The sequence below is a fragment of the Tamandua tetradactyla genome, chromosome 2 (assembly GCF_023851605.1).
Source record: "Tamandua tetradactyla isolate mTamTet1 chromosome 2, mTamTet1.pri, whole genome shotgun sequence".
In the NCBI taxonomy this organism is placed as follows: Eukaryota; Metazoa; Chordata; class Mammalia; order Pilosa; family Myrmecophagidae; genus Tamandua; species Tamandua tetradactyla.
Genome location: NC_135328.1, coordinates 214882506 through 214909104, shown reverse-complemented (window position 1 = coordinate 214909104; position 26599 = coordinate 214882506). Strand labels below are relative to the sequence as shown.

At 37.6% G+C, this 26599-nt stretch overlaps 1 protein-coding gene and 1 pseudogene across 2 annotated transcripts in view; one reads left to right on the top strand and one right to left on the bottom strand.

Moving 5' to 3' along the window:
- The window catches only part of PEX14 (peroxisomal biogenesis factor 14), a 202377-nt gene that overhangs the window by 7556 nt on the left and 168222 nt on the right, over nucleotides 1–26599 (top strand). The gene's annotated exons all lie outside the window — the stretch shown is intronic.
- On the bottom strand, nucleotides 19950–20937 carry LOC143655150 (protein yippee-like 5 pseudogene; annotated as a pseudogene).

The following is a 26599-nucleotide window of genomic DNA, read 5'->3' as shown; positions in this document are numbered from 1 at the left end:
AGAAATATTAAGAAAACAGAAAAGAAAATTCATACATACCACACCCCTTTCCCCTCCCATTCATTGATCACTAGCATTTCTTTTTTTTTTTTTTTTTTTTTTTTTTTTTTTTTAAGAGGGAGGAAAGGAAGGAAAGACAGAGAAGGAAGGAAGGGAGGAAGAAAGGGAAACATTTTTAAACATTTTCTTGTTTTATTATATTTTGTTTGTTTGTTTGTTTTTTACATGGGCTGGGGCCGGGAATCGAACCGGGGTCCTCCGGCACGGCAGGCAAGCACTCTTGCCCGCTGAGCCACCGCGGCCCGCCCGATCACTAGCATTTCAATCTACTAAATTTGACACTTGCTTCCCCTATTATTTATTTATTTTGAATCCATATGTTTTACTTGTCTGTTGATAAGGTAGATAAAAGGAGCATCAGACACAAGGTTTTCACAATCACACAGTCACATTGCGAAAGCTATATCATTATACAATCATCTTCAAGAAACATGGCTACTGGAACACAGCTCTACATTTTCAGGTACTTCCCTCCAGCCTCTCTGTTACACCTTAATTAAAAAGGTGATATCACTTTAATGCATAAGAATAACCTCCAGAAAGTTAAATTAGAAGACCAGAGATCTCTCAAAATTTAGACATTTAATAGAATCATATGGTGCTATGAGTTAAAGTAGTTTCATTCTCTTTTGTTTTAATCCACTCATTTTCCCTAATTAGACGTTTTCTTCTTCTCTTATACGTTTGATATTTTTTCTTTGCATAATCAAATATTTTATTTGTAAAGTGCATCAACGGAATTCAAAAATGGTCATCTGATTCCATGATGTATGTAATTACTAACCATCATCCCCCACTCTTCTCCCTCCCATATCTCAAATGCACCAACCAGCACTTTTGGTTCTACCAATATTCCATCCCAGTTTACCACCAGTGAAATTTTAACAATAAAATGCTACAGCATGTCAGGGACTATCAAAACTCCACCTTAACACCAGTAATAGACTCCCCAGTGCCAGCCCATGATTCAACTCCAAACTTTCATTTTGGCATCTGTTTCTTAAGGGGATCACTCCCAGAACCAAGTGTAATAAGTTCTCCAGGAAACAGACTTTGAGACCAAAATTTGCATGTATACTGATTATGTATGTAGAACGGAATGATCAAAAGTTAAGAATGTTTGCATTTGTTGTTTTATTTTTTAATTTAAAAATTAATAAAATTAATTTTAAAAATTAAAAAAAAAAAAAAAAAAAAAAAAAAAAAAAGAATAACCTCCAGGGTAATTTCTTGACTCTGTTTGGAATCTCTCAGCCATTGACACTTTATTTTGTCTCTTTTCGCTCTTCCCCCTTTTATTGAGAAGGTTTTCTTAGTCCCTTGGTGCTGAGTCCCAGCTCATTCAAGGATTTCTGTCCCATGTTGCCAGGAAGGTCCATACCCCTGGGAGTCACGTCCCACGTAGAGGGGGAGGGCAGTAAGTTTGCTTGTTGTGTTGGCTGAGAGAGAGAGGCCACATCGGAGCAACAAAAGAGGTTCTCTGGGGGTGACTCAGGCCTAATTTTAAGTAGGCTTAGCCTATCCTTTGCGAGGTTAAGTTTCATATGAACAACCCCCCAGATTGAAGGCTCAGCTTATTGCTTTTGTTGTCCACGTTGCTTGTGAGAATATCAAGAATTCTCCACTTGGGGCGGTTGAGTTTTCCCCCTTTCTCACCATTCCTCCAAGGGGGCTTTACTAGCTGGCTTTTTAAAAAGATAAACCGATAAAAGATAAAACTGATAACCTCTGTATTAGTTAGGGTTCTCTAGAGAAACAGAATCAACAGGGAACACTTGCAAATATAAAATTTATGAAAGTGTCTCACGTGACTGTAGGGATGCAGAGTCTAAAATCCACAGGGCAGGCTGCGAAGCCGATGACTCCAATGGATGGCCTGGATGAACTCCACAGGAGAGGCTCACCAGCCAAAGCAGGAATGCAACCTGTCTCCTCTGAGTCCTCCTTAAAAGGCTTCCCATGATTGGATTTAGCATCACTAATTGCAGAAGACACTCCCCTTTGGCTGATTACAAATGGAATCAGCTGTGGATGTGGCTGACGTGATCATGACCTAATCCTATGAAATGTCCTCATTGCAACAGAGAGGCCAGCGCTTGCCCAATCAGATGAACAGGTACCACAACTTGGCCAAGTTGACACCTGTCCCTAACCATGACAACCTCTAACTAAGTTGATCGAGATAAAAAGAGAGGACATTAATTTCCAGTATCAGGAATGAAAACGGGAAAATCACTATTGACCCTACAGACATTTTTAAATAATAAGGGAATATTATGAACAATTTTAAACTATTCAGTTCAGCAACTAAAATGACATGGAGAAATTCTTTGAAACATACAATGTACCAAAACTAATTCAAGAAGAAAAGTTTAATAGTCTTATATCTATTAAATTTATTAAGGAAATTAAGTAGGTAAGTAAAAACATTCTTGTATAATGTTAGAACACTCAATGAAGCTGAATGTGAAAATGATAGAGGTTGGAGGGCTGGGGGCACAAATGAAATCAGAAGGAAAGATAGACGATAAAGACTGAGATGGTATTATCTAGGAATGCCTAGAGTGTATAATGATAGTGACTAAATGTACAAATTTAAAAATGTTTTGCATGAGGAAGAATAAAAGAATGTCAATCATGCAGGATGTTGAAAACAGATGGTAATTGATATTTTAAAACTTTAACTTATGTGTGAGACTAAAGCAAAAAATGTTTATTTGGTACAAAGTTTATATTTTGACTAGTGCATTTCCTATTATAACTTATGTGGACAGCTTAATTGAACACCATAAGTACATGGAACCTTGGGTCGGGCATGAGATTTTGTAGGTTTGTCCAGAGTGATGCCTCGATAAATCCCAGAAGGATCTGAACAGTGAATAAAAAAAGTATTTGCGAAGTCCCCTTGGGGGAATGGTTAGAAAGGGGGAAAATTCACCCTCTCCAAGTGATTGTGAAAACCTTGTCTGATGCTCCTTTTATTTACTTTATGGAGAGACAAATAAAACATATGGATTCAAAATAAATAAATAATATGGGGAACAAATGTTAAATTAAATTTAGTAGATTGAAATGCTAGTGATCAATGAAAGGGAGGGGTAAGGGGGGTGGTATGCATGAGTTTTTTTTCTGTTTTCTCTTTATTTCTTATTTTAAATTGATAGAAATGTTTTAAGAAATAATGATGAATATACAACTGTGATATTGGGAGTTTATTGGTTATATATCAAGAATGGAATGATCATATGGTAAGAATGTTTGTGTTTGTATAGTGTTATGTTCAATAAAAAAAATGATCATAGTGATGAATACACAACTATTTGATGATATTGTGAGCCAGTGATTGTATACTTTGGATGGGCTGTATGTGCATGAAGATAGCTCAATAAAAATATATTTTTTAAAGTAAAAAAACAAAGCCAACTATTATTTTTTCCCATTACTTATTATTTCCTATTTCTTTTTTTGCTTTTCTTCTATTTACTTTGGGTTTTATTTGCTCTTCTTTTTCTAGTTTCTTAAAGTAGATATTGAGAAAATTGATTTTGGACTTTTATTTCCTAAAGTCAGTATTTAAAACTGTAAATTTTCCTGTAGGTCCTCCTTTAGTTGTATTCCACTTTCATTTTAATTCTGTTCAGAATATTTTCTAATTTCTCTTGGATTTCTTGTTTGACTCATGAGTTACTTGGAAGTTTGTTACTTAATATCTGAACATTTTGGATTTTTTTCCTGCTTATGATTTCTAGTTTAATTCCATTATGGTCAGAAAACATACTCTGTATGATTTCAAGCATTTTATATTTGAAGTGTGTTTTATGTCTGTCTTGGTGAATTTTCCTTGTGCATGTGAAAATAATGTGAATTATACTGTTCTATATCCTTTGACTCCTTCATTAAAGGGAGAGAAGTTTGAAGTCTTCAGCTGTAATTTGGGTTTGTCTATCTTTTCAGTTCTGTCTGATTTTGCTTTAAATATTTTGAAGCTCTATTATTGATTGAAAAGTTATTCAAAATATTTATGTTTTCTTGATAAATTGACCCTTTATTTTTTTGAAATGCCCCTCTTTATTATTTGTAATATCTGTTATTCTGAAGTTTTACTTTGTATGGTATTAATATTGTCACTTCAGCTTTCTTATGCTTAGTGTTTGTGTGGTCTATTCTTTTCCATCCTTTGTCTTTTAAGCTATGTGTGTCTTTTTGTTTAAAGTGGGTTTGTTAAAAACAGTGTGCAATTAGTTCTTGCCACCCCTCAGGTGTGACAATCTCTGCTTTGTAATTGACACAATTCATTTACATATGGACATAAATATGGATATGGTTGGGTTTAAGTCTACCATTTTGCAATTTTTTTTCATTTTGTTCCATCTGTTCTTTGTTCCATTTTTCTCTTTTCTTATTCTCTTAGATTAGTTGAGTTATTTTTGAGAATTTCATTTTATCTCCACTTTTGGATTAGCTGTACCTGTACAGAGCTTTTTTGTTTATTTATTAGTGATTAAGATTTATAATATGCAGCTTTATTTTATAGCAGTCTACTTTTAAATTATATCATACCAATTCACAAATAATGTAAAAACCTAACAACAGTATGCTTTCATTTCCCTTCTTTCATCCATTATACTATTTATGTCATAGATTTTTACTGCTACATCTGTCATAAGCCCCATCGTACATTTTTTTGTTTGTTTAAATAGTCAATTATCTTTTTTAAAAATGTATTTAAAATATCTTTTGTATTTACCAATGTATTTACCATTTTTGTTCCTTTTATTTTGTGTATTTCCAAATTTCCATCTGGGTATTATTTTCCTTCTGCTTGAAGAGTTTCTTTTAACCTATCTCTTAGTATAGGTATACTGTTGACAAATTTTCCCAGCTTTTTTCTCCTGAAAATATCTTTATTTTGTGTTCATTTTCAAAATATATTGTTGCTGGTTATGGACTTCTAGGTTGACAGATCTTTTTTCCCACCAGCATTTTGAAGATACCATTCCATTGTGTTCTGGCTTACATAGTTTCTGATCAGAAATCTACAGTCACTAATCTTTGTTAATCTCCTGACTATCCAGAGTTGGGCCAGACATCATAGTTCAAGGGTGCAGTCATCCACAAGCTTGCCTTTACTTCAGATAACAGCTGAAAATTCAGGAGTTCCCATTATTCCCTAAGGTTTGATAATTTGCTAGAATGACTCATAGAACTTGGGAAATTGCTATTCTCACAATTTCAGTTTTATTATAGCAAAAAAGGATACAAATCAAAACCAGCCAAAAGAGACGCTTTAGGTAAGGTTTGGAAGGGTCCCAAATGTAAAGCTTCTGTTGTTCTCAGAGATGTGTTATGCTCATGGCACATTGATACTTGACAGTGTGTAGAGTATTACCACCAGGGAGGCTCACCTGTACTTCCTTATGCCTAGAGTTTTTATTGAAAGTTCACTTTGTAGGCATGATTGATGAAATCATAGCTTCCCAGTTGTGCTCATCTCTAGCACCTACCTCCACCTCTCTGGAATTTGGGCTGGTATCAAGTGACTCAAAGTCCTAACTGTCTCATCACATGATCTTTCTGGTGTAGTCAGTCAGCCCCATCTTCAGTCATCTTCTTAGCATAAATTGTCAAATGTGGTCAGGGAATCCAGTGTGGTTGGGAAACGAATAACAAAGATATTGCAATTACTTGGGAAATTTCAAATGTTGAATTTACCCTCTCCCCTGCCTTAGAGCCACAATAAAGTCTAGACCTCTCTTTAGGTGACCTCCTTACTACATGAATGAGCTTTCAGCAGTTTGATTACTAAGTCCCTTAGTGCGCTTTTCTTCTTGGGGTTTGTTGAGCTTCGTGGGTCTGTGGGTTTGTAGTTTTCATCAAACTTGGAACATTTTGGCCATTATTTCTTCAAATGTTTTTTCTGGGTCTCCCGTTACATGTTTATTATACCACGTGACCACCTGATGTTATCTCTCTTTTTTTGGTCTCCTTCATTTTGGCTAGCTTCTATTACTATGCCTTCTGTTGCATTTATCGTTTCTTATGTATGTTTTGTTCTTATTCCCATTCAGCGAAGTTTTTATTTTAGATACTTTGTATTTCATCTCTAGATGTTCTGTTTTCTCTTTCGATTGTTCATTTCTCTCCTCAGTATGTCCTGTTTTCTTTTGGGTAATTGAATATAGTTATAACACTTGTTTTAACACCCTTGTCTTCTAATTATATTATCTGATTTTCTTTTCTTATGTGTCACATTTTCCTGCTTCTTGGTATATATTGCAATTTCTGCTGGATGTTGAATGTTATAAATTATGCAGTTGAGAGTCTGGATTTTGTGGTCTTACCTTAAAGAGTGTTGGTCTTTGTTTCAGTGGACAGTTAAGCTACTTGTGTTTCAGTTTGATTCTCTTAAGTCCTGTTTTTTCTTTTTTTACAATCCGTAAGTATTTCATTTTTTCATCTCTTATGCTATGAATTCATAGGGAATAGGCTTCAGAAGCTCAGTGTGCTGGTTTGAAAGGATGTATGGACCCTAGAAAAGCCATGTTTTAATCTAAATCCCATTTCATAAAGGCAGGATAATCCCTGTTCAATACTGTATGTTTGAAACTGTTATCAGATCATCTCCCTGGAGATGTGATTTAATCAAGAGTGTTTGTTAAGCTGGATTAGGTGATGACATGTCTTCACCCATTTGGGTGGATCTTGTTAAGTTTCTGGAGTCCTATAGAAGAGGAAACATTTTGGAGAATGAAAGCAATTCAGAGAGAGTGGAGAAGAATGACATAGCCACGAGAAGCAGAGAGCCCACAAGCCAGTGACCTTTGGAGATGAAGAAGGAAAATGCCTCCTGGGATCTTCATGAGACAGAAAGCCAGAAGAAGCTGGCAGATGATGCCATGTTCGCCATGTTCTCCTTCCAGATGAGAGAGGAAACCGTGACGGTGTTTACCATGTGCCTTCTCGGATGAGAGAGAAACCTGGAACTTCATCGGCCTTCTTGAACCCAGGTATCTTTCCCCAGATTCCTTTGATTGGACGTTTCTATAGACTGGGAATTAGAACATTTTCTTGGCCTTAGAACTTTAAACTAGAAACTTATTAAATTCCCATTTCTAAAAGCCATTCTGTTTCTGGTATATTGCATTCCGGCAGCTAGCAAACTAGAACACTCAGACTCCTTTCCATTAGTTTCCACAAAGTGAGCTTCTCTGGGCAGAGTAGCCTGGTTGTTCAGTTGAACCCAGGTACCTTTCTTTTTGGCATCCTTTTTTTCCTTATCATTTTCCATCATATTCTTCAGAAAGCTATCTCAGCTCTTAGAGTGCTTAATATGCACATTAATTCTCTTGGCAAGAATCTTGCCCTTGACTTGTTTGTTTACAACAATACCAACAGCATGCTGGGTGACATTATAGACTGTCATGGTCAGGTTCATGAGTCAGCTTGGCCAGGTGGTGGTGCCCGGTTGTCTCATTGGGCAAGCTCTGGCCTATCTGTTGCTGTGAGGACATTTCATGGACTTAAATTATGACCACATCGGCAGCACCACAGCCGCCATACTTACCAATAAGGCAAGTGTTTTCTGCAATAAAAGTAATGTTTAATCTAATCACCGGACGGCTTTTAAGGAGGACTCGGAAGAGACAGTCGCTCTTCCTATTTCAGCCAGCTATCCTCTCTTGAAAGTTTGTTTAGGACCTTCATTGGAGCTACCAGCTTGTAGCCTGCCCTACAGATCTTGGACTCTTACATCCTCACAGTTGCCCAGCCAGCCTCTCCTGAGAGTTCATTGAGGACTTTCATTGGAGCTGCCAGCCTGTGGCCTGCCCTACGGGATCTTAGACTCTTACATCCCCACAGTTGCCCAGCCAGCCTCTCCTGAGAGTTCGTTGAGGACCTTCATTGGAGCTGCCAGCTCATGGCCTGCCCTACAACCTTGGACTCTACATCCCCATGGTTACATGAGTAAGACACTTATAAATTTTAAGTTTACAGATTATCTCCTGCTGATTCTGTTTCTCTAGAGAACCCTAGCTAATACGTAGACCCTTCCAGGTTTGCTGTGGAAACATTTGTGGTGCCCTCCTTTTTGAGCAGTGCCCATTCCCTTCATGTCTACAGCATTGCCTTTCTTGTAGATTCGCATGTATGTGGCCAGAGGAACAATTCCATGTTTTCTGAAAGGTCCAGAAGATATATAATGGGTACCTCTCCTCTTTCCTTTTGTGTTCATCATTTTAATGAATTATTGCAAGATGGCAGTTCTGGCCGAAAAGCTTAAGTCCTATTTTTTAGCTTTGTTAGGGTACATCTAGGTGCGATGGTTTGAAGCTGTAAAGTACCTGGGAAAAGGCCACATTCTTTTAATCCATTCTTGTGGGTACATACCTATTGTGAGGGACCTTTTGATTAGGTTATTTTGATTGAAATATAACCTACCTTATTCAACATGGGCCTTAATCCTCTGACTGAGTCCTTTCTAAGAGGACAAAGTACATATAGAAGCGAAGAGATGAAATTGAGAGAAACTAAAAGATAAAAGCCCCAGAGAAGCTAAGAGAGGACACATAAGAGAAGCTGAGAGGAAGTCTCTGAAGCCAGAAGCTGAAAGCAGTGAAACCCAAGAGAGAAGGATCAGCAGAAACCAACCATGTGCCTTCCTATGTGACAGATGTTTCCCAGATGCTGGCAGCCTGCCTTCAGAGTCCAAGTATCATTCTGTTGATGCTTTGAGTTGGAAAATTTCATGGCCTAAGAATTATGGATTGTAAATTAGTAAATCTCCATTGTAAAAAACAATCCAGTCCTGGTATATTGCATTTTGTTAGCTTTAGCAAACCAAAATACTAGGGTTAAACCTTTACTCTAGGGATATATGTATATATCCTTATTTTCACCTTTTTTATTTTTTATTTTTTAACATTTTTATTGTAAAATATAACATATATACAAAGCAAAAAAAGAAAAAGACAATAATTTTCAAAGCACACTTCAACAAGTAGTTACAGAACAGATTCCAGAGTTTGTCATGCGCTACTATTCTAACATCTCAGATTTTTCCTTCAAGCTGCTCCTAAGCACTGGAAGCCAGAAGGAATATTAACATAGTGATTCAGCAGTTATATTCATTTACCAAACCTTATTCTTTCTGTTATACCTCCTCCTTCTCTGATCCTTCTCGCAAACTATGGGGATATTTGGGCAATGCCAGTTCTGACTTTTTCATGCTGAGAAGGGGTGTCGACACTAAAAGACGGGGATGTAATTAATTGATAATTTTGCCGAGACTGGTTCCTCTGGATTTCAGGATTTATCTGACCTGGGAGCCTTGCAGGAATTATAGCTTCCAGGAAAGCAAACTTAGTGCATGAAACTTTATAGAGTCTTGGTTCAAGCCCTAGGTATTCTCAAGAGTTGACAGGAGTGATGCTGGTTGGGGTTTACCAAACCATGGCAATCAACACTATCTAACTGAAACTTGCATAAGAGTACTCTTCAGAATAGCCTCTCAGCTCTATTTGATCTCTTTTAGCCACTGATGTCTTTTTTTATTACATCTTTTCCCCACCTTGGTTTGAAATGTGTTGGTGATCTCACGGTGCCAGACTTATCCCTGTGAGCCATGCCCTTTGCAGCCAAGGAGACCTGCACCCCTGAATCTTTATGTCCATGCAAGGGGTAACATAATAACTTTCCTTGCAGAGTTAGGCCTAGAGAGATAGAGAAGCCACATCTGAGCAATAAAGAGGTATCCTGGAAGCAGCTTGTAGGCCTCACTATGGGCAGTTTTAGCTTCTCCCCCACAGAAACAAGTTTTTTTAAAGAGCAAGCCTCAAAATCAAGGGCCTGGCCTATTTTCTTCAGAGTTCCCAATGGTTGAGAGAGTACCTGGGTACTTGGGTCTTCCAAGATGGGAATATTATATGGAACTATTGAACTTTCCTTTGACCCTCAAGGGACTCCATCAACACCTCCCAGTTATCAGCCCAACTCTGAGATGTTTTCCAGCAGTACACCAAACTACACAGAACTATGAGCGCTTGTTCCCGCTCTGGACCATAGGAGTCTGGGTCATTCAAGTGAGCTATCCAGACAGGCTGATTTAGATTATGTGTTACAAAAAATCTAGGTTCTAGACATAATAAACCTCTCTGTCTTTGGTCATATACAGTAGGTGGAAGTCTGGAGTACATACACTATCATCTTTGACCTCGTATTCTGATTTACCTTAGGCCCAGCCAGCTTGGCTTCATTTTTAACTAATTGAAGCCTGATTTCCCCTTCAGTTAGCTTAATTGTTAGTATATATAGCTATGCTATGCTACAGGACTACAGTGTTCCATCTCTGGTTCCCATGTGTCACATAGTTAGTTACTCAGAGTCCCAGGGAAATACCAGCTGATATACATATAACTCAGCGTCTCAGCATCCAGGAATACACTTACAATTCAGACTAATTGTGACTACTATAAGGGCTTACCATCTAGGTTCTAATTTTCTTATAAGTATTTTCTGAGAGAGACTTTAGTATATCTGTTCTTTTGTTTTTGGCTTATTTTGCATAGCACATTGTCTCCAAGGTTTATTCAGTTTGTTGCATGCCTCTCAACCTTTTTTTTTTTGTAGCTACACTATGTTCCATCATATAAATGTTCGCCATTCTGCTTCTCAGCATTATACCCTTTGGCTCCGTCCATCTATTGGGCATCATAGTTTATGTCCAAAATAAACAGACCATGTCTTACAGTGTCCTCACTTGGCTGTACAATCAGCAGTACTCCCAATTTTAGACAATTTTCAGGTCCGTAGAGAGAAAGAGCTGACAAACACAGTATCACCAACTTTCAAATTAAAGCTACCCTTAATCATTTGTTCCCCTAACCTCCCCCCCCCCCCCCCACATTTAGTTGCTCCCGGTAGTGCTGTGGTAGTGTTGATTTATTCCTGTTAACTATTGGCCATAGCATGCATTTTAGTTTTCCCCCCTACCCTTTAATCATTGACTCTTTGTCCAATATCAAACCTTTGAAATAGTTCATGTGAGACCGTATTTCTAACTGTAGATTTCATCAGAGGGATACATGGCACTATACATTTAATACAGTAATGTTACTTAGAATTCCTCTAGTTAGTTACAGTCACTTTTATCTGTTCCCTTGCATTTAGATTCAAACTCTTTGGGTAGCCTTTCCCCCATCTCTAGCTTTTGTGTACCTCTAGGTCTGCTATATTCTACAGTATAACCTCTGAAATTACCTTTACCAGAGTCATAATAGCAGGATCATGCAGTATCTGTCTCTTTGTGTCTGACTTACTTCACTCATTCTTATGTCCTCAAGGTTTATCCACATTGTCATATGCTTTCGGATCTCATAGCATCTTACTGCTACATAATATTCCATTGTATGTGTATACCACATTTTGTTTATCCACTTGTCCGTTGGTGGGCATTATTATCGTTTCCATCTTTTGGCAGTTGTGAATAGAACTGCTGTGAACGTCGGTGTGCAAATATCTGTTCATATCATTGCTTTCAGCTCTTCTGGTTATATACTGAGTATTGGTGTTGCCAGATCATAGGGCAGCTCAATAGTTAGTTTTCTGAGGAATCACCAAACTGTCTTCCACAGCAGCTACACCATTATACATTGCCAACAACAGTGAATAAGAGTTGCAATTTATCCATCTCCTCTCCAGCATTTGTAGTTTTCTGTTTAATAGCAGCTATTCTTGTAGGTATGAAGTGATTGTTGCCTTGGTTTGTATTTCCCTTACAGCTGATGAAAATGAGCTTTTTAGCCAATTGTATTTGCTCTTCATAAAAGTATCTATTCATATCCTCTGCCCATTTTATAATTGGATTGTTTGTTCTTTTGTTGTTGAGCTGTATACTTTCTTTTCATACCCAGAATATCAAGCCCTTATGTGATATGTGGTTTCAAAATATTTTCTCCCATTGAGTTGGCTGCCTCTTCATCTTTTTAACAAACTCCTTTAAGGCATAGAAGTTCTTGATCTTAAGATGTTCCCATTTGTCTGTTTTTCCTTTTGCTGTTTGTACTTTAGGTGTAAAGTTTAAGAAGCTACCTCCTATTACTAGATCTTGAAGATGTTTCCCTGTATTATCCTCTAAAAGTTTTATGGTACTGGCTCTTATATTTAAGTCTTTAATCCACTTTGAATTATTTTTTTATATAGTGTATAAGATAGGGGTCGTCCTTCATGCATTTGGCTATTGATATCCAGTTCTCCCATGCCCATTTACTGAGGAGACTATTCTGTCCCAGTTCATTGAATTTGTGGGCCTTATCAAAGATCAGATGTCTATAGATTTGGTGGCCTATCTCTGTACTTTCAATTCGATTCCAGTGATATTTACTCTATCTTTCTGCCAGTACCATGCTGTTTTGACCACTGTAGCTTTATTGTAAGCTTGAAAGTCAGGAAGTGATAGTCCTCTCATTTTGCTCTTCTTTTATAGAAGATCTCTAGCTATTTGGGTCTCTTTCCCTTCCAAATAAATTTGATAACTAGCTTTTCCAAGTCTTCAAAGTAGATTGTTGGGATTTTATCGGGATTGGATTGAGTCTGTAGATCAGTTTGGGTAGATCTACATGCTCAACCTTCCTACCCGTGAGCATGAAATATCTTTAGCGTGAAATGTCTTTCCATCTATTTAAGTAATTTAAAATTTTTTAGCATTGTTTTGTAATTTTCTGTGTACAAGTCCTTGACATCTCTGGTTAGACTTATTCCTAGATATCTGATTCTTTTGGTTGCTATTTTGAATGGCATTTTTTCCTTAATTGTCACCTCAGATAGATTTTTTTTTTTTGCTTGTGTATTGAAACATTACAGTTTTTTTCTGCATTAATCTTGTATCCTGCCCACTTTGCTGAATTTATTAGCTCATGTAGCTTTGCTGTAGATTTTTCAGGGTTTTCTAAGTATAGGATCATATCATCTGTAAATAATGAAAGTTTTATTCTTCCTTTCCTATTTGGCTGCTTTTTATTTCTTTCTCCTTTCTAATTGCTCCAGCTAGGACTTCTAGTACAATGTTGACTAATAGTGATGACAGTGGGCATCCTTGTCTTGTTCCAATCTTGGAAATACTTTCGACCTCTCTCCATTACGTATGATGCTGGCTATGGGTTTTTCATATATGCCCTATATGATATTAAATACTTTCTTTCAATTCCTACCTTTTGAATTGTTTTTATCAGAAAAGGGTGTAGAATTTTGTCTAATGCTTTTTCAGCATCAATCAATATCATGTGATTTTTCCCTTTTGATTTGTTTATATACTGTACTACGTTGATTGATTTTCATGTGTTAAACCACCTTGCACTCCTGGTATAAACCCCACTTGATTGTGATGTTTAATACTTTTAATGTATCTTTGGATTCTATATGTTAGTATTTTGTTAAGGATTTTTTCATTTATGTTCATTAAAGCCATTGGGCTGTAGTTTTCCTTTCTTATAGCAGCTTTATCCAGTTTTGGTATTAGAGTGGCTAGCTTCATAAAATTAATTAGGTTGTGTTTCTTTTTCCTCATTTTTTGGGAAGAGTTTGGTATTACTTCATTTTGGAATGTTTGATAAAAATACCCTGTGAAGCCATCTGGTCCTGGACTTTTCTTGTGGAAAGATTTTTGATGACTGATTGTATCTCTGTACTTGTAATTTGTTTGTTGAGATCTTCTATTTCTTTCAGAGATATTATAGGTTTTCCCTCTCTCTCTTTTTATTCTTTAAATTCCTGTTACTGGTTCCTCTGTTTTTAGGAGTTTGTCCATTTCATTTTAGTTGTCTAATTTGTAGGCATATAGTTGTTCTAGTATTCTCTTAATTTTTAAAATTTGTTCAGGATCCATGGTAATGAGGCCCCTTTCATTTCTGATTTTGTTTATTTGCATCCTTTTTCTTTTTTTCTTTGCCAGCCTAGCTAGGAGTCCGTCAATATTATTGATTTTCTCAAAGAACCAACCTTTGGTTTTGTTAATTCTTTCTATTGTTTTATTCTTTTCCAGTTTGTGTATTTCTGCTTTAATCTTTGTTATTTCTCTTCTTTTGCTTTGGGTCAATTTGATGTTGTTTCTCTAAATTCTCCAGGTGAAGCAGTTAAATCCTCAAGTTTTGCTTGTTCTTGTTTGTGTGTGTGTGTGTGTGTGTGTGTGTGTGTGTGTGTGTGTGTTTAATATAGGCATTTAGGGTAATAAATTTCCCTTGCAGCACTGCCTTTGCCTCATCCCATAAGTTTTGATTTCTCACTATCATCCAGTATTTACTGATTTCTCTAGGAATTTCTCTTTTGGCACCGATTATTTAACAGTGTTGTTTAATCTCCATTTATTTGTGAAAGCTCTGTTTTTTTGGTGATTATTAATTTCCCAGCTTCATTCCGTTGTGGTCAGAGAAAGTGCTTTGGATAATTTCAATCTTATCAATATTCAAAGATATTTATAGACTTAGTTTGTGTCCCAGTATAAGATCTGTCCTGGAGAATGTTCCATGTACACTAGGAGAATGTATATTCTGGTGTTTTGGGGTATACTGATCTATATATGTCTATTAGACCTAATTCATTTGTCACATTGTTTTTTTATGCATAAAACAATCTTTATATCTCAGATTATTTGCATTGTGAAATATGTCCAACTTGTATGATAAAACATAATATTTTACATAACACAGAAAACTCAACACATTTCATCCTATTAAACTTCACAATATTTGTTTTATTAATTAAAAAAATTAACAACAAACAAAACAATAAGATATCATTCCAGTCTACATATATAATCAGTAATTCTTAATATCATCACATAGTTGCATATTCATCAAAACTTCACAATATTTTAAAATAAATATTGATTCCCACAAATAATGTCTACATTCATAAGCTGAAAGAAAAGACACTATCAGCTGATATTGTTTTCTAGATCTGTGGAGATTCATTTTGGTGAAATTAATGAATCCATGAATCAACCAATAAATACATCACTCCATCATTTTTTCAGGTGAGGTCATCACTCAGCTACATTTTTATTTCCAAAATTGAAATGAATAGTAACTTTAACAAAATTACTGTAGTTTAAAAACACCAAGTAGTACAAACGAAAGCATAACATAAAGCCGTTCTCATAATTTATCCCAAAAGACTGGCTTTTAATGATTTATAGAACATCCCCAGAGACCTTAATTTTGAAATATATATAATATTAAATAACTGATATTATTTGAGATATTTCTTGGAGTCTTTTTCTAGGGATTTAAATTATGCCATATATTCATTTCATTGGTCTTATTCAATAACATTTTGATTGAACTTAAAAGTATTTTAATAGCAAAATGGTAGAGATATAAGATGTAGTCAAGCTTGTTTAATTTTAAGTAATATGGAATATGCCTTCTCTTTGCCAACTTTTGTGATACATATAAACATTGTATCTGAAGTTAGGACAGAAGCAAATGTTATTTTAACATTTGTTCCCCTTATTATCTAATTTTATTCCATATGTTCTACTCATCTGTTGACAAGATAGATAAAAGGAGCATCAGACACAAAGTTTTCACAATCACACAGTCACAGTGTGAAAGCTGTATCATTAAAATCATCATCAAGAAACATGGCTACTGGAACACAGCTCTACATTTTCAGGCAGTTCCCTCCAGCCGCTCCATTACATCTTGAATAACAAGGTGATATCTACTTAATGTATAAGAATAACCTCCAGGATAGCCTCTCGACTCTGCTTGGAATCTCTCAGCCATTGACACTTTCACTCTTCCCCCTTTTGGTCAAGAAGGTTTTCTCAATCCCTTGATGCTGAGTCTCAGCTCATTCTAGGGTTTTTCTCAATTCCTTCATGCTGAGTCTCCTCTCATTCTAGGATTTCTGTCCTACATTGCCAGGAAGGTCCACACTCCTGGGAGTCATGTCCCACATAGACAGGGGGAGGGTGGTGAGTTTGCTTGTTGTGTTGGCTGGAGAGAGAGGCCACATCTGAGCAACAAAAGAGACTCTCTTGCAGGTGACTCTTAGGCCTAATTTAAATAGGCTTGACCTATCCTTTGTGGGGTTAAGTTTCATATGAACAAACCCCAAGGCTGGGGACTCAGCCTATAGCTTTGGTTGTCCACACGACTTGTGAAAATATCAAGAATTCAACTAGGGGGGGTTGAATTTTCCCCCCTTCTCACCATTCCCCAAAGGGGCACATTCACTTTTTCTTCCTTGTGCTTCTTCAGCTCTGCCAGCATATTTCTGATTTGGTCTACTCTATCTTTCCTCTCTGTGAGATCTGCCATTTTTCTGCTTAATCTTTTGAGTTCTTTATGTTCTTGTATAAATTCTTGTATAAATTTTTGTATATGCTCTTGTATAAATTCTTTATTTCTTTTATATATATAGATATATATATCTTCGAGCAGTTATTCCATATTCTGTGTCTTCTCTGAAGTTTTTTTTTTTAATTAAAAAATTTTTTTTTACTTGGGCAGGCACCAGGAACTGAATCCAGCTCTCCAACATGGCAGGCGAGAACTCTACCTGCTGAGCCACCTGGCCTGCCCTTCTCCAGAGTTTTGATTTGGTCATTTGGCTGCACTGTTACTGCTTGCATCTTCACATGTTTTTTTATTTTTTGTTGTGTTTGTGGCATTTGATTATCTTAATAAGGCCATTTTGCAAGTTGGTTTCCTTCGCTCATCTAAAGTTTTGTATTATCTTGGCTTTCCACTGAAAGTTTCCTTTTGCACTTGGTTTTTCTGTAATTCCCCACCAAACCAAGAACTGGATCTCATGTAGAGGCTACAGTTCTACTTGAGGATCTATTAAAAGCTAAGCAGGGATGCTCTGGTACTCTGGTTGCAGAATACCTACCTGCCTCATGGGAGACTGAGCTCTATTCCTGGCCCATGTACCCCCACCACCAAAAAAATAAAATGAAAGTATGATAAAAATATTAGGAAAACCAGCAGTATCACCAAGAAAACATACCTTACCAGCAGTAGGCCCAGAAGTCAGAAGGGAACACCCTATGATATATTGGGAATGAATTGAGGCTTGTGCCCTCAGAAGGGAGAGAAATTGATTTTTTTAAAAGTAAATAAATGAAACAAAAGAGAATAATAAAAAAGAAATAAAAAGTTTAAATTAAAAATCAGTAAATATATGTAATTAAAAATGAAAAATAACAAATACTACTAATAGAAATATATAGAGAAGAAATATTTAAAAATGCTGCTGAGGCACCTCCTGCCCTCAGGCCCACCCCTTCCCAGTGCAGCTGCTACCTGAAGATGTTGTTTACCAGGGGAGAGATACTTGGGGAGAGGGGGACTAAGGGTGTTGCTGCTCCCAGACCCCTGCAGCAGAATAGCTGATTCTGGCATGGAGCACAGGGAAACTGAGGAGCAGCCAGGGGCTCAACCAACTTGCTGTGCCTGAGGCCCAGTGGCATTGCCACATGCCACGCCCATTGGGCCTGTTATTTGTGTCACCTGGGTGGATGATCATTCCCAGAGCCCAGGGGCGTGGCTCTTCATGGTGGTCAGCCAGGCCTACCTATGGTCTCCTGGTAGATGCTTCCAGCCGCTTGGGGAGACCTCCCCAGCCAGCAGGTGGGGCATGCTGGAGCAGAAGACCGGTCAGTTCCCTCCAATCTGTACCTTCCCCTGTCCACCATCAGTCCCTGATGGGAATCTTGGCTGACCCGACCCACCTTACCCTCTCTGTCCTGATCCCCTCTCTTCTCTCCTCCCCCAAACACCCTGGAGACCCTCTTCAGTTGCTCACCTCGGGGACTGCAGTCCTGGTCATTCTCTCTGTCCTCTCCACCCTGCCATCTCCCCAAAGTCTACTCTAGGGATATTTTTTATTTTTATTTTTTATTTTAACTTATGGTTTTACTTTACTTTATGAAATTTTTTATTATTATTTTTTTTAGCTGTGCATTTATCACCTACTCTAGGGATATTTTAACCCTAGATATGGATTTTCTGAGGTTCAGTGAATGCCCTGAAAAAGATCAGTGAGGATGTTCTACTTTGGCTGGTTGGGAATTGTGAGCTCTTTGAGAATTATGGGAATTGTTCAACTCACAGCTCTTTCATCACTCTTATTTTCCTTTTTTTGGAATTTCAGTCTGTTCGTGCACAAATCTTAATATTTTGTAAAGACTTTGTGCATATTGCTGAAGCTCTTTGTCTGCATAGCTTTCTCTTCTCTGGAGCTCTGTTCTACATATTTTAGCTGCCTTAGCTTCCCTGAACTCCAATCTCTGTCTTCTCGACTCAGTGAGACTGCCTTATTTTACATGAGACCCTCCCTCCTTCCTTTCTTTGGTCTGAAATGTGCCTCCTGACAGAAAGCCATGGTGATCTTAGTGTTTGCTTCATTTGTTTGTGTTTGATCATAGATCACAGTCCTGGACTGCCTGTTATCCACTGTTTACAAGCAGTGGTTTCATTTATTTTGCTTAATTTTCTTATTGTTTACAGCAGGAGGGTGAATCTGGTCCTTGTTATTTCATCATGACCAGAGGTGGAAGTCCATAAGTTATTTTTGAGCAAAGGAATGACATAACATAATTTATATTATCTCATTTAATCCTGAATGTGAGGTAGTTGGTATTATTTCTATTATTCCCATAGATGAAGAAACAAGCTCATGTTGAGCAGTTTACCCAATATCACTCAGTTATTAAGTGGTTTGATCCTAGGTTTTTCTGATGCCAAACCTCATACACTTTTCATTATACTTCTTTCTTTCAAGAAGTAACTTGTTGAATTGAATCTCATTCCCCGAGCAAAGTACTATAGTCCAGACTGCCTTGATATACTTAGTTACACAGCCACTTGGCAAATATAGGATGAGTTCTTCTAGCCCTGGAGTTTCTGCTGGTTGCTCATACCTTTGCACAATGTGTTGAGATTGGTCTTAGCTGGGCATCAGGATCAGCCCCTGGCTATAATTGTTAGTTGGGACCAGGTGATTGCTTTGGTAGCAGGAGTAAGAGCATCTTGTCTCTCTCTACTACTGTGGTCTGTTTTGTTTTTTTATTAGTTTTAAAGCAGTCTTATGCTTTTGTTTTTCTCTCTTTTTGGTTCTCCCCATTCTCAGTCCCTAAGGATCCTGATTTCAGTTGCTTTGGAACCTACTTTGTATACCTTTTAATAGACCTCGGGTGGTGTTTTTTTTTTTTTTCCCAACTATTATTTTATTCAAATTACTATGCTTAAATTACATGGAAAAGACACACACAACCAGTAGTTCTGCCCCATTTCAGAGAAACTTTCCAATCAACACTAATTATTTGCTGACAAATAATTAGGAATGGTGATATTTTTGCATCAAGACTGACAAGCAGGAATATGGACCAGTGGCCAGCACAACCCATACTAACACTGAACCTTTAGCTCTCTCTGGTCACAGATTTGGATCTCTTTGAAGCTAGCAGATCAGGTGAGATAACTGTTTTTTTTTTTTCCAAAAAAAGTTTTTAAATGTAGCCCAAATAAGTTTAAAAAACATGCTCTTGACATATTTTCCTCTCAAAATTTACATGAATTACACTATTTTTCACTCTAATAGCCCAGACTTTTTTCCTCACATAGCCCACAATGTAGCTGCAGATAGACTATTCTGCCTCAAGATATAAACATAGAGGGAAAAAAAAATGGCATCTGCACAGCTGTTGGATGGAAAATATAAATTAAAAAACAAAAAAGGAGACAAGAAAGATTCCATCTCAGGTTCTCACAACCTCTTGTCCCACAGTTCATGAATCCAACTCTGATGCCAAGGTGACAGTGTATGTAAGTAGACATTTGTTTTCAGTGAAAGAGACCTGGGAAAATACAGTATTTATCTCTTTTTCTTTAAGAATTGTTAGATGGTACATGCTGTTCAAAGCCATCACTATCTCGAACTAGGGCACGTTCAGGATCACACAAGCTTCCTTATAATGCTGGCTGTCTTCAGTTGCAAACGCATAGATCCAACCTAGTTTGCTATTGCAGTTTTTGCAGCTCACATCTCAAACCATGTGACAGCCAGGGAGCATGAGCCATACAGCAGATTAACTACCTTGCTAAAAAGAAATGCTCTGCCAGTTGCACCTGGGAAATGAGTGGAGATGAGTTCTGAGTGATTGGTTAGTATCGTATTGCTGTTTACACAAGAGAACAGAAGGTACTGCCAATTTGATCAAGGAAAATTCTGCCTATTTTTATAGTTGTAGTTCTGAAAACCTACAGAGGCATGTAAAATACCGAGGTGGCATCAGCTAGCCAGAAGTTAGGGAGCATCCTGCAGATGGGGCAGCAGCTCTGCTGGGTGGCCCAAGCCAGATGATAGTTTGTAAACCTTACTATTAATTTTTTTACATGAATCACCCTGTGAAGATTTCCAGGATCAGTTTGGAATTTAATTTGTTAGGGATTTTTCTCAGACCAGAAATAGATTTGAGTGAAGCCAGTGGATTGATAGGGTAAATGTTTAAGAAACTGTTGCATTTTCATAAGAGCTGGACTGGTAAGACTAGTGGACGTGTGTGAGCTTGGGAATATAGCATCTTCTGACAACCAGTTGGATGCTCAGACCTTTGGCTTTCTTTGAAGCAGCATCTAGAGTGACACATTAAAGATGGGAGTCTGTCCATGTCAGCATAAGGAAGCAGAATGGTCACTGGTCCTCTTGGTCTTTTGGATGGAGCACTTCTTCACTGTGCATTGTAGGACATTTAACCTCTCTGGCCTCTGCCCTTTAAATGGCAGTAGAAATCACTAGTCATCCTGACAACCAGAAACACTTTCACACACTTTCTGATGCTCCCTGGGGCTGATACTGCTCCAGGGTTGGCAACATTGTGTCACAGCATTGCATGGAGAGTAGGCCAGGTTTATGTTAGGCTATAGGCGAAATGTTCCAATGAAAGACACTGCCAGGGTTCTCAGCTTCTCAGTAGGGCTTACATACAGAGTGGTTCTTTGGTTTTAATTTTCTCAATTAAAAAAAATTAATTGAGCACATGTTTATTGAATACCAGTGGTGTTCTAGGTGCTGAGGATAATAGTCTCCAATTAGATGGTGAAAGTCCTGCCTTCGAGGAGCTTAAAGTCTAGTGGGAAGAGACTGATAGTAAGCTGGTTATCCAATGAACAATTTCAGATGCTATAACCAAGGAAATAAAGATGGAGAGTAGTAGGGATGGGGACAATTTTGGATTGGGTCATTAAGAAACAGTTTTCTTTGGAGAGTGATGTTATCCACATGGTGACGTAAGACATCCCCTGAAAAAGCCTTCACTCCTTTAGTGAATAAAAGGAACTATGGTGGACAGAAGAGTCTGGAAAATGATGAGATAAATGAATGCTGAATTGAAGAAAAAGAAAAATAGCAGGAAATTTCTCTCCTGGACCATTCCCTTTCCCCTTACTCAGTCCGGTGCAGCTTAGAGTCAGTGACTAGGTCCCTCCGCTGACAGAGACTGTAGAGCCACTCGGAGCAGTGAGTTAGAACCCCACACAGATCCAGGCACTGGGACCCAATTTCATTGAAACCGAGGGTAGAACACAAGCTGATGAGGTTTGCTGCATACAAAAGAGGCCCGGGGGCACAAAGGTAGAAACATTGACTGATGGAATCAAATTGAGAGTACAGAAATAGACCCTCACATTTATGGCCAATTGATTTTTTTTTTAATTTCTTATTTTTTTTAACTTTTTAAAATTGTGTAATATAACATATAAAAAGCAAAGAAAGAAAGAAGCAATAGTTTTCAAACCACTCTTCAACAAGTAGTTCCAGGACAGATATCAGAGTTTGTCATGGGTTACCGTACCATCCTCTCAGATTTTACCTTCTAGCTGCTCCAGAACAGTGGCGGCTAGAAGGAATAAATATTTTTTTATCACCATAATTAACTTTTTTTTCTTTATTTGTGAAAAATAACATACATACAAAACAACAAATTTCAAAGCACAGAGCAGCAATTAGTTGTAGAACAGATTTCAGAGTTTGGTGTGGGTTACAATTCTGCAATTTTAGGTTTTTACTTCTAGCTGCTCTAAGATACTAGAGACTAAAAGGAATATTATAATGATTCAGCAATCATACTTGTTTGTTAAACCCTACCTTCTCTTTATAACTGCACTATCACCCTTGATTTTTCCATCCCTTTCTTTAGGGGTGTTTGGGCTATGGCAATTCTAAATTTTTCATGTTGAAAGGGTCTGTCACTAATATGGGGTAGGGAGATGGAAATACCTGATATTCTGAAGAGACTGCGCCCTCTAGGTTTCAGGACTTATCTGGTCCAGGGACCTATCTGGAGGTTGTAGTTTTCTAGAAAGTTGCTCTAGTGCATGTAACTCTTGTAGAATCTTATATATTGCCCTAGGTGTTCTTTAGGATTGGCTGGAATGGTCCTGGTTGGGGGTTGGCAGGTTATGATAGGTAGCAAGGTCTAACTGAAGCTTGCGTAAGAGCAACTGCCACAGTAGCCGCTTGACTCTATTTGAACTCTCTCTGCCACAGACACTTTATTAGTTACACTTCTTTTCCCCTTTTTGTCCGGATGGAATTGTTGATCCCACACTGTCGGGGCCAGATTTATCCCTGGGAGTCATCTTCCACGTCACCAGGGAGACTTTTACCCCTGATGTCATGTCCCACGTAGTGGGGAAGGGCAATGATTTCACTTGCACCGTTGGACTTAGAGAAAGAGAGGCCACATCTGAGCAACAAAAGAGGTCTTCCAGAAGTAACTCTTAGGCATGTCTATGGGTAGGTTAAGCTTCTCTGCTACCTACATAAGCTTCACAAGAGTAAGCCTCAATCAGATCAAGGGCATGGCCTATTGATTTGGTGTCCCTAGAGTTTGACACGGTATAAGGGGATTCCTTCATGGTAAGGTTTAATAGTTCCATGTTTTTCTCCCATCCTTCAAGGGACTTTGCCAATCCTTTTTTTTTTTTACATAGGCAGGCACTGGGAATCAAACCTGGGTCTCTGCTGTGGCAGGCTAGAACTCTGCCTGCTGAGCCACTGTGGCCCACCCCAAATATTTTTTGATTATCTGCCTAATATACTCTAAGATGTTTACACAATTTTTAAAATTGTGTAATATAACAATCTATACAAGATTAAAGGACCTCTTTCTTATTCTGGGCTCCCTGTGTTTCAGTTGTTCAAATGGGTTATACAGATATGTTGATTATGCGCTACAGAAAATTTCAGTTCCAGACCAAATAAACCTTTCTTCTTATGGTGTCAAAGAGTATGTGTGGTTCTAAAATATGGACAATGTGTTCCTTACCCCTGTGTTCTGAATTACTTTAACCCCAACCTAATTGGCTTCGTTCTTATCTCTAAATGTCAGGTTATATTATGTATAAAACAGCCTCTGAAATCCAGAAATAATAATTACCATTCCAGACTTAATGTGTCTGCTGTAAAAGCTTACAATCTAGGCCCCTGTTTTCTTATAAACATTTTCTAAAAGAGTCTATACCATTGTTGTTCTTTTGTTTCTGGCTTATTTTGCCTCACCAACTGTCCCACGTGTTCATTCACATCATTGTATGCATCACGACTTGTTCCTTTTTGTATCAGCACGGCCTTTGTTCATAAGTATATATCACCGTTTGCCAATCTACATCTCAGTCAGTGCATCCTTCAGCCACCTGCATTCATCAGGCATCATGTATAGTATCCAAAATCCACAGTCCATCAACATTCTCAATTTTAGATAATTTCATTGTTCCCAAGAGAAAGAAAACCAATAAACACACCCTCGCCAAATAGGAAATCTAAACCTCCACTTAACTCTTGTCCCTCCCTCCATTATTTGCCTCTGCTGTTGCTGTGGTAGTGCTGATGTTTTCCTTTTGAACATAGCCCATAGCATGCAATAGCAGTTTTCCCCCTATACCCTGGACTTAAGCACTCTTTGTACGTGAATCGTACCTTTGAAGTTATTCTTACAAGATCTAATTTTTATTTCTAGTGTTAATCAGTGAGTCTATACAACCCCTTTCAATCTTGTTCAATATGGTAATATTACTTATAGACCCACTAAGGAACCACCCACCTTCACTTCTCTCTGTTCCATTACATTGGAATTCAACCTCATTAGCTAACCGTTCACCCATCTCTAGCGTCTATGTATCTCTAAATCCCCTATATTCTATTCTGTATTAAAAGCCTCAGATTATACCTTTATGATGTTCATAAAAGTGGAATCACAGTCTCTATCCTTTTGTGTCTGGCTTATTTCACCCAGCATTGTTTTTTCAATGGCGAATTGGTTTTTGACAAGGCTGCCAAGTTCATTCAGTTGAGAAAGAACAGTCTCTTCAAACAGAGAAGTTGATAATCCATATACAAAAGAATGAAAGAAGATCCTTATCTCTTTCCATATATAAAAATTCACTCAAAATGGATCAATGACCTAAATATAAGAGCCAGGATTATAAAACTCCTAGAAGAAAATGTAGGAAGCATCTTCAGGATCTTGTGCTAGGCAAGGATTTTGTTGACGTTATACCCAAAACACAAGCAGTGAAAGACAAAATAGATAAATGGGACCTCCTCAAAATTAAATATTCTTTTTTTTTTTTCATGGACAGGAACTGGCAATCGAACCCGGGTCTCTGGCGTGGCAGGCGAGAACTCTGCCCCTGCTCCACCACCGCCCGATTTAAATATACTTTTGTGCTTCAGAAATTAAGAGTTCAGAATTATGGCCAGTTGATTTTTTTTTTTTTAAAGCTGATGCTGTTTAGGTTGACTGTAAAGGTTTGGAAATGGATGGTTGTGATGGTAACATTATTGTGAATGTGATTAACAGCACTAAGTTATGTATGTGAATGTAGTTAAAGGGAAAAGTTCTGGGTGAATGGAAGTTAGAAGATAAAACATGGGATTGTATAACACGGTGAACCTATTGTGGACTGTGGATTGGGGTTAGCAGTACAAGTATAGGAATGTTCTTTCATGAGTTTTTTTTTTTTCCTTGTTAAAGGATTTATTTTTATTTTTTATTAATAAACCAACCAACATACAATATGAACATTTTTATCACATAGTTGTATATTCATCATCATGATTATTTCTTAGAACATTTGCATCAATTCAGAAAAAGAAATAAAAAGAAAATAGAAAAAAATTCGTACATACCATACCTCTTACCCCTTCCTTTCATTGATCACTAGCATTTCAATCTACTTAATTTATTTTAACATTTGCTCCCCCTATTTTTTATTTATTTTTAATCCATATGTTTTACTCATCTGTCCATAAGGCAGATAAAAGAAGTATCAGACACAAGGTTTTCACAATCACACGTCACACTGTGAAAGCTGTATCATACAATCATCTTCAAGAAACGGCTACTGGAGCACAGCTCTACATTTCCAGGCAGTTCCCTCCAGCCTCTCTGTTATGGCTTAACTAAAAAGGTGATATCTATTTAATGCATAAGAATAACCTCCAGGATAACCTCTGTTTGGAATCTCTCAGCCATTGACAGTTTATTTTGTCTCATCCTCTCTTCCCCCTTTCAGTCGAGAAGGTTTTCTCAATCCCTTGGTGCTGAGTCCCAGCTCATTCTAGGATTTCTGTCCCATGTTGCCAGGAAGGTCCACACCCCTGGGAGTCATGTCCCATGTAGAGAGGGGGAGGGCAGTGAGTTTGCTTGTTGTGCTGGCTGAGAGAGAGAGGCCACATCGGAGCAACAAAAGAGGTTCTCTGGGGGTGACTCAGGCCTAATTTTAAGTAGGCTTAGCCTATCATTTGGGGGGATAAGTTTCATTTGAACAAACCCCAAGATTGGGGGCTTAACCTATTGCTCTGGTTGTCCCCACTGCTTGTGAGAATATCAAGAAATCTCCACTTAGGGAAGTTGAATTCTCCCCGTTTCTCACCATTCCCCCAAGGGGACTTAGCAAATAATTTTTTATTCACTGTTCAAATCCTTCTGGGACTTATCGAGATATCACTCTGGGACAAACCTACAAAATCTCATGACCTACTCATGTACTTATGGTGTTCAATTAAGCTGTCCATATAAGTGATATTAGGAAATGCACTAATCAAAATATAAATATTGTACCAAATAAATATTTTTTGCTGTAGTGTCACACATAAGTTAAAGTTTTAAAATATTAATTACTATCTGCTTTCAACGCCCTGCAGTATTGACATTCCTTTGTTCTTCCTCATGCAAAACATTTTTAAATTTGTACGTTTAGTCACTATCATTATACACGCTAGGCATTCCTAGATTATATCATCTCAGTCTTTATCGTATATCTTTCCCTCTGATTCCCTTTGTGCCCCCAGGCCTCCTCCTTCTATCATTCTCACATTCAACTTCATTTAGTGTTTTAACATTATTGTATTACAGTTAGGTAGTATTGTGCTATCCATTTCTGAATTTTTACAATCAATCCTGTTGCACAATCTCTATCCCTTCAGTTCCAATTACCCAATATCTACCCTATTTCTATCTCCTGATGACCTCTGT